Below are 12473 nucleotides of genomic sequence, written 5' to 3' on the forward strand. Positions count from 1 at the left end.
TTCCACCCCACCCCCCGCCTTAATTGGTTCTCCTCCCTTCCAACGGTGTTGAGGCGGGTGGGAACAGCAGGGGGTGAAGGTGCTGTGTTTAAAGAGGTGGAGTTATGCAGATCTAAAACGCGTGGATTGCAGCAGCAGCAAGCCGAAAAGTGCAGGCATGTAAGGGATCTAGAGGTTGACAACATGTCTTCTTAACGGGAGTCCAGGAGCTCATCTCCACAAATGGACTTTTCAGGATCCTTGGGTGGCTCCGTAGTTTGAAACCAATTCTGGTTATCGCTTCTCGGCCTTTTGGCTAAGATCAAGTGTAGTATCTTTTGAAAAGGCAGTTTTGTCCTTGGGCTGCCCTAGTATATTGATGCATATTACACACTGGTTTGGTGCACTTGTTAGTACGCCAGGTGGCTCATAGAGTTATCTGATGGAAAACATGGCCCTCCAGGATCGAAGTCACTAGGCTGGGTAAGTGTGAGGGCTTTGGAGCAATGTGCCCCAGGAGTAGGCGCCCTGGTGGGAGTCCAAGCTTACTGGGACTGGGAACCCCAGAAAGACTTGGCTTCGTTGCACGCCGCACCTTTGCCAATCATACTTTCTGAGCAACCCCCCCTATTCCTGGCCTCCGGGCTAGGAAGGGGAATTTTTATAAACCCGGTCGGAGGTCCGGTCAGCTTTGGGCTGAGAAACCAGCACAGGCTCCAGCTCCACTAGGGTGGCAGCCTAGATGGAAGCTGGGAGCACGAAAACGGCTCTTCTCCGGCTTCGGCTAGGGAGAGCATCGGAGATCCCTGACCCTCGCTGTGGCCTTCTGGCTCGGAGGGATGGGGATGGTTTATTGGGGACCCTCTCCTCCGGGAAGGGTCCACATGAATCCTCGCCTCGTGCGCTGTTTTGGTGTGACTTCGGTCACATTTTTCAGTGCCTTGGATGCAGCTTCAATCAAAAAATCTGTTCTTATCAGTTTAATATCTGATACGTCCCCTATCTGGGGACCATATATTAAATGGATTTTTAGAACAGGGAGATGGAAAAAGAGCTTGCTCTGTCCACTCCACGCATTGACCTGGTATTGCAGTATCTCCAGGACCGGTGCACCCCTTCTTTAATGCAGTTTCTAAAATCAGAAAGAATTGAATTCAATGTTTTTTGTTCATTTTGCTTGTTTGTCGGATTTTGGGATGGACTCTTTGGCTTTGCTTTTCTTCTCCTCATTGGATTTTTCATGTTCAAAGTTGCAGAAGCCAGATTACAAGCTCATTTTGGTTCAACTTCAGCAACTGTGCATTGCATTGCCATGTAATGTGATGCAATGCTATCTTTCTAGCTCTCCCTTTTTACTTCCTTTTGGATAAACAGACATATTAGGCAAGCATTTTGGAGCTTTCACCTAAATAACTACAGGTGGTGAGATAAGCTGCACAATATAATTGACCTTTCAGTATATTGTTGCACACACACCATCTATTTAGCAAATGCCCTTGTTATCAACAGCAGCCTTTTAAACTCACCTGAGCTAACAGGTATGTGCGCTGGTTACTCTGCTGCGCTTAAAATTTCTTTTTTGGTTTGCTACAATGCCTTTTCTGAAACGTTGTCTCCTTCTGCTGGAACACTGACTTCTTTCATTTAATGCCTGCAGACTATAAAAGAGAACCCAACCCAAAAAGTTTGGTTGATTAGTCTGTGGCATTCTGTTAAACTGTTGCTTATGGCGGTCTCTGTGAGCTTCTCAGCGACATTCAGCCAGCCAGGTATCCTGCCTGCAGTAGATGGAATGTGGCAATGGAACGCTGGCTGCGCGTGTCATAATAGGCTCTGAGCCTTTATATACCTGTGCACAGCAGCAGCCACCTTCAGTCTGCTGCTGGACAGCCAGCAGCAGCAGCAGCAGGAGAGGTATGTAATCAGGAGCCCTCCTGCTAAGGGTAGACAGCTGCTCGTTCCACCCCACCCCCCGCCTTAATTGGTTCTCCTCCCTTCCAACGGTGTTGAGGCGGGTGGGAACAGCAGGGGGTGAAGGTGCTGTGTTTAAAGAGGTGGAGTTATGCAGATCTAAAACGCGTGGATTGCAGCAGCAGCAAGCCGAAAAGTGCAGGCATGTAAGGGATCTAGAGGTTGACAACATGTCTTCTTAACGGGAGTCCAGGAGCTCATCTCCACAAATGGACTTTTCAGGATCCTTGGGTGGCTCCGTAGTTTGAAACCAATTCTGGTTATCGCTTCTCGGCCTTTTGGCTAAGATCAAGTGTAGTATCTGTTCTTATCAGTTTAATATCTGATACGTCCCCTATCTGGGGACCATATATTAAATGGATTTTTAGAACAGGGAGATGGAAAAAGAGCTTGCTCTGTCCACTCCACGCATTGACCTGGTATTGCAGTATCTCCAGGACCGGTGCACCCCTTCTTTAATGCAGTTTCTAAAATCAGAAAGAATTGAATTCAATGTTTTTTGTTCATTTTGCTTGTTTGTCGGATTTTGGGATGGACTCTTTGGCTTTGCTTTTCTTCTCCTCATTGGATTTTTCATGTTCAAAGTTGCAGAAGCCAGATTACAAGCTCATTTTGGTTCAACTTCAGCAACTGTGCATTGCATTGCCATGTAATGTGATGCAATGCTATCTTTCTAGCTCTCCCTTTTTACTTCCTTTTGGATAAACAGACATATTAGGCAAGCATTTTGGAGCTTTCACCTAAATAACTACAGGTGGTGAGATAAGCTGCACAATATAATTGACCTTTCAGTATATTGTTGCACACACACCATCTATTTAGCAAATGCCCTTGTTATCAACAGCAGCCTTTTAAACTCACCTGAGCTAACAGGTATGTGCGCTGGTTACTCTGCTGCGCTTAAAATTTCTTTTTTGGTTTGCTACAATGCCTTTTCTGAAACGTTGTCTCCTTCTGCTGGAACACTGACTTCTTTCATTTAATGCCTGCAGACTATAAAAGAGAACCCAACCCAAAAAGTTTGGTTGATTAGTCTGTGGCATTCTGTTAAACTGTTGCTTATGGCGGTCTCTGTGAGCTTCTCAGCGACATTCAGCCAGCCAGGTATCCTGCCTGCAGTAGATGGAATGTGGCAATGGAACGCTGGCTGCGCGTGTCATAATAGGCTCTGAGCCTTTATATACCTGTGCACAGCAGCAGCCACCTTCAGTCTGCTGCTGGACAGCCAGCAGCAGCAGCAGCAGGAGAGGTATGTAATCAGGAGCCCTCCTGCTAAGGGTAGACAGCTGCTCGTTCCACCCCACCCCCCGCCTTAATTGGTTCTCCTCCCTTCCAACGGTGTTGAGGCGGGTGGGAACAGCAGGGGGTGAAGGTGCTGTGTTTAAAGAGGTGGAGTTATGCAGATCTAAAACGCGTGGATTGCAGCAGCAGCAAGCCGAAAAGTGCAGGCATGTAAGGGATCTAGAGGTTGACAACATGTCTTCTTAACGGGAGTCCAGGAGCTCATCTCCACAAATGGACTTTTCAGGATCCTTGGGTGGCTCCGTAGTTTGAAACCAATTCTGGTTATCGCTTCTCGGCCTTTTGGCTAAGATCAAGTGTAGTATCTGTTCTTATCAGCTTAATATCTGATACGTCCCCTATCTGGGGACCATATATTAAATGGATTTTTAGAACAGGGAGATGGAAAAAGAGCTTGCTCTGTCCACTCCACGCATTGACCTGGTATTGCAGTATCTCCAGGACCGGTGCACCCCTTCTTTAATGCAGTTTCTAAAATCAGAAAGAATTGAATTCAATGTTTTTTGTTCATTTTGCTTGTTTGTCGGATTTTGGGATGGACTCTTTGGCTTTGCTTTTCTTCTCCTCATTGGATTTTTCATGTTCAAAGTTGCAGAAGCCAGATTACAAGCTCATTTTGGTTCAACTTCAGCAACTGTGCATTGCATTGCCATGTAATGTGATGCAATGCTATCTTTCTAGCTCTCCCTTTTTACTTCCTTTTGGATAAACAGACATATTAGGCAAGCATTTTGGAGCTTTCACCTAAATAACTACAGGTGGTGAGATAAGCTGCACAATATAATTGACCTTTCAGTATATTGTTGCACACACACCATCTATTTAGCAAATGCCCTTGTTATCAACAGCAGCCTTTTAAACTCACCTGAGCTAACAGGTATGTGCGCTGGTTACTCTGCTGCGCTTAAAATTTCTTTTTTGGTTTGCTACAATGCCTTTTCTGAAACGTCTCCTTCTGCTGGAACACTGACTTCTTTCATTTAATGCCTGCAGACTATAAAAGAGAACCCAACCCAAAAAGTTTGGTTGATTAGTCTGTGGCATTCTGTTAAACTGTTGCTTATGGCGGTCTCTGTGAGCTTCTCAGCGACATTCAGCCAGCCAGGTATCCTGCCTGCAGTAGATGGAATGTGGCAATGGAACGCTGGCTGCGCGTGTCATAATAGGCTCTGAGCCTTTATATACCTGTGCACAGCAGCAGCCACCTTCAGTCTGCTGCTGGACAGCCAGCAGCAGCAGCAGCAGGAGAGGTATGTAATCAGGAGCCCTCCTGCTAAGGGTAGACAGCTGCTCGTTCCACCCCACCCCCCGCCTTAATTGGTTCTCCTCCCTTCCAACGGTGTTGAGGCGGGTGGGAACAGCAGGGGGTGAAGGTGCTGTGTTTAAAGAGGTGGAGTTATGCAGATCTAAAACGCGTGGATTGCAGCAGCAGCAAGCCGAAAAGTGCAGGCATGTAAGGGATCTAGAGGTTGACAACATGTCTTCTTAACGGGAGTCCAGGAGCTCATCTCCACAAATGGACTTTTCAGGATCCTTGGGTGGCTCCGTAGTTTGAAACCAATTCTGGTTATCGCTTCTCGGCCTTTTGGCTAAGATCAAGTGTAGTATCTGTTCTTATCAGTTTAATATCTGATACGTCCCCTATCTGGGGACCATATATTAAATGGATTTTTAGAACAGGGAGATGGAAAAAGAGCTTGCTCTGTCCACTCCACGCATTGACCTGGTATTGCAGTATCTCCAGGACCGGTGCACCCCTTCTTTAATGCAGTTTCTAAAATCAGAAAGAATTGAATTCAATGTTTTTTGTTCATTTTGCTTGTTTGTCGGATTTTGGGATGGACTCTTTGGCTTTGCTTTTCTTCTCCTCATTGGATTTTTCATGTTCAAAGTTGCAGAAGCCAGATTACAAGCTCATTTTGGTTCAACTTCAGCAACTGTGCATTGCATTGCCATGTAATGTGATGCAATGCTATCTTTCTAGCTCTCCCTTTTTACTTCCTTTTGGATAAACAGACATATTAGGCAAGCATTTTGGAGCTTTCACCTAAATAACTACAGGTGGTGAGATAAGCTGCACAATATAATTGACCTTTCAGTATATTGTTGCACACACACCATCTATTTAGCAAATGCCCTTGTTATCAACAGCAGCCTTTTAAACTCACCTGAGCTAACAGGTATGTGCGCTGGTTACTCTGCTGCGCTTAAAATTTCTTTTTTGGTTTGCTACAATGCCTTTTCTGAAACGTTGTCTCCTTCTGCTGGAACACTGACTTCTTTCATTTAATGCCTGCAGACTATAAAAGAGAACCCAACCCAAAAAGTTTGGTTGATTAGTCTGTGGCATTCTGTTAAACTGTTGCTTATGGCGGTCTCTGTGAGCTTCTCAGCGACATTCAACCAGCCAGGTATCCTGCCTGCAGTAGATGGAATGTGGCAATGGAACGCTGGCTGCGCGTGTCATAATAGGCTCTGAGCCTTTATATACCTGTGCACAGCAGCAGCCACCTTCAGTCTGCTGCTGGACAGCCAGCAGCAGCAGCAGCAGGAGAGGTATGTAATCAGGGGCCCTCCTGCTAAGGGTAGACAGCTGCTCGTTCCACCCCACCCCCCGCCTTAATTGGTTCTCCTCCCTTCCAACGGTGTTGAGGCGGGTGGGAACAGCAGGGGGTGAAGGTGCTGTGTTTAAAGAGGTGGAGTTATGCAGATCTAAAACGCGTGGATTGCAGCAGCAGCAAGCCGAAAAGTGCAGGCATGTAAGGGATCTAGAGGTTGACAACATGTCTTCTTAACGGGAGTCCAGGAGCTCATCTCCACAAATGGACTTTTCAGGATCCTTGGGTGGCTCCGTAGTTTGAAACCAATTCTGGTTATCGCTTCTCGGCCTTTTGGCTAAGATCAAGTGTAGTATCTGTTCTTATCAGTTTAATATCTGATACGTCCCCTATCTGGGGACCATATATTAAATGGATTTTTAGAACAGGGAGATGGAAAAAGAGCTTGCTCTGTCCACTCCACGCATTGACCTGGTATTGCAGTATCTCCAGGACCGGTGCACCCCTTCTTTAATGCAGTTTCTAAAATCAGAAAGAATTGAATTCAATGTTTTTTGTTCATTTTGCTTGTTTGTCGGATTTTGGGATGGACTCTTTGGCTTTGCTTTTCTTCTCCTCATTGGATTTTTCATGTTCAAAGTTGCAGAAGCCAGATTACAAGCTCATTTTGGTTCAACTTCAGCAACTGTGCATTGCATTGCCATGTAATGTGATGCAATGCTATCTTTCTAGCTCTCCCTTTTTACTTCCTTTTGGATAAACAGACATATTAGGCAAGCATTTTGGAGCTTTCACCTAAATAACTACAGGTGGTGAGATAAGCTGCACAATATAATTGACCTTTCAGTATATTGTTGCACACACACCATCTATTTAGCAAATGCCCTTGTTATCAACAGCAGCCTTTTAAACTCACCTGAGCTAACAGGTATGTGCGCTGGTTACTCTGCTGCGCTTAAAATTTCTTTTTTGGTTTGCTACAATGCCTTTTCTGAAACGTTGTCTCCTTCTGCTGGAACACTGACTTCTTTCATTTAATGCCTGCAGACTATAAAAGAGAACCCAACCCAAAAAGTTTGGTTGATTAGTCTGTGGCATTCTGTTAAACTGTTGCTTATGGCGGTCTCTGTGAGCTTCTCAGCGACATTCAACCAGCCAGGTATCCTGCCTGCAGTAGATGGAATGTGGCAATGGAACGCTGGCTGCGCGTGTCATAATAGGCTCTGAGCCTTTATATACCTGTGCACAGCAGCAGCCACCTTCAGTCTGCTGCTGGACAGCCAGCAGCAGCAGCAGCAGGAGAGGTATGTAATCAGGAGCCCTCCTGCTAAGGGTAGACAGCTGCTCGTTCCACCCCACCCCCCGCCTTAATTGGTTCTCCTCCCTTCCAACGGTGTTGAGGCGGGTGGGAACAGCAGGGGGTGAAGGTGCTGTGTTTAAAGAGGTGGAGTTATGCAGATCTAAAACGCGTGGATTGCAGCAGCAGCAAGCCGAAAAGTGCAGGCATGTAAGGGATCTAGAGGTTGACAACATGTCTTCTTAACGGGAGTCCAGGAGCTCATCTCCACAAATGGACTTTTCAGGATCCTTGGGTGGCTCCGTAGTTTGAAACCAATTCTGGTTATCGCTTCTCGGCCTTTTGGCTAAGATCAAGTGTAGTATCTGTTCTTATCAGTTTAATATCTGATACGTCCCCTATCTGGGGACCATATATTAAATGGATTTTTAGAACAGGGAGATGGAAAAAGAGCTTGCTCTGTCCACTCCACGCATTGACCTGGTATTGCAGTATCTCCAGGACCGGTGCACCCCTTCTTTAATGCAGTTTCTAAAATCAGAAAGAATTGAATTCAATGTTTTTTGTTCATTTTGCTTGTTTGTCGGATTTTGGGATGGACTCTTTGGCTTTGCTTTTCTTCTCCTCATTGGATTTTTCATGTTCAAAGTTGCAGAAGCCAGATTACAAGCTCATTTTGGTTCAACTTCAGCAACTGTGCATTGCATTGCCATGTAATGTGATGCAATGCTATCTTTCTAGCTCTCCCTTTTTACTTCCTTTTGGATAAACAGACATATTAGGCAAGCATTTTGGAGCTTTCACCTAAATAACTACAGGTGGTGAGATAAGCTGCACAATATAATTGACCTTTCAGTATATTGTTGCACACACACCATCTATTTAGCAAATGCCCTTGTTATCAACAGCAGCCTTTTAAACTCACCTGAGCTAACAGGTATGTGCGCTGGTTACTCTGCTGCGCTTAAAATTTCTTTTTTGGTTTGCTACAATGCCTTTTCTGAAACGTTGTCTCCTTCTGCTGGAACACTGACTTCTTTCATTTAATGCCTGCAGACTATAAAAGAGAACCCAACCCAAAAAGTTTGGTTGATTAGTCTGTGGCATTCTGTTAAACTGTTGCTTATGGCGGTCTCTGTGAGCTTCTCAGCGACATTCAGCCAGCCAGGTATCCTGCCTGCAGTAGATGGAATGTGGCAATGGAACGCTGGCTGCGCGTGTCATAATAGGCTCTGAGCCTTTATATACCTGTGCACAGCAGCAGCCACCTTCAGTCTGCTGCTGGACAGCCAGCAGCAGCAGCAGCAGGAGAGGTATGTAATCAGGAGCCCTCCTGCTAAGGGTAGACAGCTGCTCGTTCCACCCCACCCCCCGCCTTAATTGGTTCTCCTCCCTTCCAACGGTGTTGAGGCGGGTGGGAACAGCAGGGGGTGAAGGTGCTGTGTTTAAAGAGGTGGAGTTATGCAGATCTAAAACGCGTGGATTGCAGCAGCAGCAAGCCGAAAAGTGCAGGCATGTAAGGGATCTAGAGGTTGACAACATGTCTTCTTAACGGGAGTCCAGGAGCTCATCTCCACAAATGGACTTTTCAGGATCCTTGGGTGGCTCCGTAGTTTGAAACCAATTCTGGTTATCGCTTCTCGGCCTTTTGGCTAAGATCAAGTGTAGTATCTGTTCTTATCAGTTTAATATCTGATACGTCCCCTATCTGGGGACCATATATTAAATGGATTTTTAGAACAGGGAGATGGAAAAAGAGCTTGCTCTGTCCACTCCACGCATTGACCTGGTATTGCAGTATCTCCAGGACCGGTGCACCCCTTCTTTAATGCAGTTTCTAAAATCAGAAAGAATTGAATTCAATGTTTTTTGTTCATTTTGCTTGTTTGTCGGATTTTGGGATGGACTCTTTGGCTTTGCTTTTCTTCTCCTCATTGGATTTTTCATGTTCAAAGTTGCAGAAGCCAGATTACAAGCTCATTTTGGTTCAACTTCAGCAACTGTGCATTGCATTGCCATGTAATGTGATGCAATGCTATCTTTCTAGCTCTCCCTTTTTACTTCCTTTTGGATAAACAGACATATTAGGCAAGCATTTTGGAGCTTTCACCTAAATAACTACAGGTGGTGAGATAAGCTGCACAATATAATTGACCTTTCAGTATATTGTTGCACACACCATCTATTTAGCAAATGCCCTTGTTATCAACAGCAGCCTTTTAAACTCACCTGAGCTAACAGGTATGTGCGCTGGTTACTCTGCTGCGCTTAAAATTTCTTTTTTGGTTTGCTACAATGCCTTTTCTGAAACGTTGTCTCCTTCTGCTGGAACACTGACTTCTTTCATTTAATGCCTGCAGACTATAAAAGAGAACCCAACCCAAAAAGTTTGGTTGATTAGTCTGTGGCATTCTGTTAAACTGTTGCTTATGGCGGTCTCTGTGAGCTTCTCAGCGACATTCAGCCAGCCAGGTATCCTGCCTGCAGTAGATGGAATGTGGCAATGGAACGCTGGCTGCGCGTGTCATAATAGGCTCTGAGCCTTTATATACCTGTGCACAGCAGCAGCCACCTTCAGTCTGCTGCTGGACAGCCAGCAGCAGCAGCAGCAGGAGAGGTATGTAATCAGGAGCCCTCCTGCTAAGGGTAGACAGCTGCTCGTTCCACCCCACCCCCCGCCTTAATTGGTTCTCCTCCCTTCCAACGGTGTTGAGGCGGGTGGGAACAGTAGGGGGTGAAGGTGCTGTGTTTAAAGAGGTGGAGTTATGCAGATCTAAAACGCGTGGATTGCAGCAGCAGCAAGCCGAAAAGTGCAGGCATGTAAGGGATCTAGAGGTTGACAACATGTCTTCTTAACGGGAGTCCAGGAGCTCATCTCCACAAATGGACTTTTCAGGATCCTTGGGTGGCTCCGTAGTTTGAAACCAATTCTGGTTATCGCTTCTCGGCCTTTTGGCTAAGATCAAGTGTAGTATCTGTTCTTATCAGTTTAATATCTGATACGTCCCCTATCTGGGGACCATATATTGAATGGATTTTTAGAACAGGGAGATGGAAAAAGAGCTTGCTCTGTCCACTCCACGCATTGACCTGGTATTGCAGTATCTCCAGGACCGGTGCACCCCTTCTTTAATGCAGTTTCTAAAATCAGAAAGAATTGAATTCACTGTTTTTTGTTCATTTTGCTTGTTTGTCGGATTTTGGGATGGACTCTTTGGCTTTGCTTTTCTTCTCCTCATTGGATTTTTCATGTTCAAAGTTGCAGAAGCCAGATTACAAGCTCATTTTGGTTCAACTTCAGCAACTGTGCATTGCATTGCCATGTAATGTGATGCAATGCTATCTTTCTAGCTCTCCCTTTTTACTTCCTTTTGGATAAACAGACATATTAGGCAAGCATTTTGGAGCTTTCACCTAAATAACTACAGGTGGTGAGATAAGCTGCACAATATAATTGACCTTTCAGTATATTGTTGCACACACCATCTATTTAGCAAATGCCCTTGTTATCAACAGCAGCCTTTTAAACTCACCTGAGCTAACAGGTATGTGCGCTGGTTACTCTGCTGCGCTTAAAATTTCTTTTTTGGTTTGCTACAATGCCTTTTCTGAAACGTTGTCTCCTTCTGCTGGAACACTGACTTCTTTCATTTAATGCCTGCAGACTATAAAAGAGAACCCAACCCAAAAAGTTTGGTTGATTAGTCTGTGGCATTCTGTTAAACTGTTGCTTATGGCGGTCTCTGTGAGCTTCTCAGCGACATTCAGCCAGCCAGGTATCCTGCCTGCAGTAGATGGAATGTGGCAATGGAACGCTGGCTGCGCGTGTCATAATAGGCTCTGAGCCTTTATATACCTGTGCACAGCAGCAGCCACCTTCAGTCTGCTGCTGGACAGCCAGCAGCAGCAGCAGCAGGAGAGGTATGTAATCAGGAGCCCTCCTGCTAAGGGTAGACAGCTGCTCGTTCCACCCCACCCCCCGCCTTAATTGGTTCTCCTCCCTTCCAACGGTGTTGAGGCGGGTGGGAACAGTAGGGGGTGAAGGTGCTGTGTTTAAAGAGGTGGAGTTATGCAGATCTAAAACGCGTGGATTGCAGCAGCAGCAAGCCGAAAAGTGCAGGCATGTAAGGGATCTAGAGGTTGACAACATGTCTTCTTAACGGGAGTCCAGGAGCTCATCTCCACAAATGGACTTTTCAGGATCCTTGGGTGGCTCCGTAGTTTGAAACCAATTCTGGTTATCGCTTCTCGGCCTTTTGGCTAAGATCAAGTGTAGTATCTGTTCTTATCAGTTTAATATCTGATACGTCCCCTATCTGGGGACCATATATTGAATGGATTTTTAGAACAGGGAGATGGAAAAAGAGCTTGCTCTGTCCACTCCACGCATTGACCTGGTATTGCAGTATCTCCAGGACCGGTGCACCCCTTCTTTAATGCAGTTTCTAAAATCAGAAAGAATTGAATTCACTGTTTTTTGTTCATTTTGCTTGTTTGTCGGATTTTGGGATGGACTCTTTGGCTTTGCTTTTCTTCTCCTCATTGGATTTTTCATGTTCAAAGTTGCAGAAGCCAGATTACAAGCTCATTTTGGTTCAACTTCAGCAACTGTGCATTGCATTGCCATGTAATGTGATGCAATGCTATCTTTCTAGCTCTCCCTTTTTACTTCCTTTTGGATAAACAGACATATTAGGCAAGCATTTTGGAGCTTTCACCTAAATAACTACAGGTGGTGAGATAAGCTGCACAATATAATTGACCTTTCAGTATATTGTTGCACACACACCATCTATTTAGCAAATGCCCTTGTTATCAACAGCAGCCTTTTAAACTCACCTGAGCTAACAGGTATGTGCGCTGGTTACTCTGCTGCGCTTAAAATTTCTTTTTTGGTTTGCTACAATGCCTTTTCTGAAACGTTGTCTCCTTCTGCTGGAACACTGACTTCTTTCATTTAATGCCTGCAGACTATAAAAGAGAACCCAACCCAAAAAGTTTGGTTGATTAGTCTGTGGCATTCTGTTAAACTGTTGCTTATGGCGGTCTCTGTGAGCTTCTCAGCGACATTCAGCCAGCCAGGTATCCTGCCTGCAGTAGATGGAATGTGGCAATGGAACGCTGGCTGCGCGTGTCATAATAGGCTCTGAGCCTTTATATACCTGTGCACAGCAGCAGCCACCTTCAGTCTGCTGCCGGACAGCCAGCAGCAGCAGCAGCAGGAGAGGTATGTAATCAGGAGCCCTCCTGCTAAGGGTAGACAGCTGCTCGTTCCACCCCACCCCCCGCCTTAATTGGTTCTCCTCCCTTCCAACGGTGTTGAGGCGGGTGGGAACAGCAGGGGGTGAAGGTGCTGTGTTTAAAGA

General features: G+C 45.6%; 9 non-coding genes and 1 pseudogene across 9 annotated transcripts; all 10 read left to right on the forward strand.

The window, feature by feature from the left end:
* The first annotated feature begins 275 nt into the window (after positions 1-275).
* LOC141244029 (U2 spliceosomal RNA) lies at positions 276-391 on the forward strand (annotated as a pseudogene).
* Positions 392-915: 524 nt separating this feature from the next.
* Positions 916-1097, forward strand: LOC141244000 (U2 spliceosomal RNA). Its single transcript, XR_012308007.1, has one exon. It is a non-coding gene; the product is annotated as a U2 spliceosomal RNA (small nuclear RNA).
* Positions 1098-2212: 1115 nt separating this feature from the next.
* Positions 2213-2403, forward strand: LOC141243848 (U2 spliceosomal RNA). The gene has a single exon (XR_012307866.1). It is a non-coding gene; the product is annotated as a U2 spliceosomal RNA (small nuclear RNA).
* Positions 2404-3518: 1115 nt separating this feature from the next.
* LOC141243963 (U2 spliceosomal RNA) lies at positions 3519-3709 on the forward strand. The gene has a single exon (XR_012307974.1). It is a non-coding gene; the product is annotated as a U2 spliceosomal RNA (small nuclear RNA).
* A 1112-nt stretch (positions 3710-4821) lies between these two features.
* Positions 4822-5012, forward strand: LOC141243849 (U2 spliceosomal RNA). Its single transcript, XR_012307867.1, has one exon. It is a non-coding gene; the product is annotated as a U2 spliceosomal RNA (small nuclear RNA).
* Positions 5013-6127: 1115 nt separating this feature from the next.
* On the forward strand, positions 6128-6318 carry LOC141243850 (U2 spliceosomal RNA). The gene has a single exon (XR_012307868.1). It is a non-coding gene; the product is annotated as a U2 spliceosomal RNA (small nuclear RNA).
* Positions 6319-7433: 1115 nt separating this feature from the next.
* Positions 7434-7624, forward strand: LOC141243851 (U2 spliceosomal RNA). The gene has a single exon (XR_012307869.1). It is a non-coding gene; the product is annotated as a U2 spliceosomal RNA (small nuclear RNA).
* A 1115-nt stretch (positions 7625-8739) lies between these two features.
* On the forward strand, positions 8740-8930 carry LOC141243852 (U2 spliceosomal RNA). Its single transcript, XR_012307870.1, has one exon. It is a non-coding gene; the product is annotated as a U2 spliceosomal RNA (small nuclear RNA).
* Positions 8931-10043: 1113 nt separating this feature from the next.
* On the forward strand, positions 10044-10234 carry LOC141243969 (U2 spliceosomal RNA). Its single transcript, XR_012307979.1, has one exon. It is a non-coding gene; the product is annotated as a U2 spliceosomal RNA (small nuclear RNA).
* A 1113-nt stretch (positions 10235-11347) lies between these two features.
* LOC141243970 (U2 spliceosomal RNA) lies at positions 11348-11538 on the forward strand. The gene has a single exon (XR_012307980.1). It is a non-coding gene; the product is annotated as a U2 spliceosomal RNA (small nuclear RNA).
* Positions 11539-12473: the final 935 nt, after the last annotated feature.

Source organism: Phyllobates terribilis, unplaced genomic scaffold (genome assembly GCF_046119375.1).
Source record: "Phyllobates terribilis strain yellow unplaced genomic scaffold, ASM4611937v1 Scaffold_1274__1_contigs__length_337103, whole genome shotgun sequence".
NCBI classification, from domain to species: domain Eukaryota; kingdom Metazoa; phylum Chordata; class Amphibia; order Anura; family Dendrobatidae; genus Phyllobates; species Phyllobates terribilis.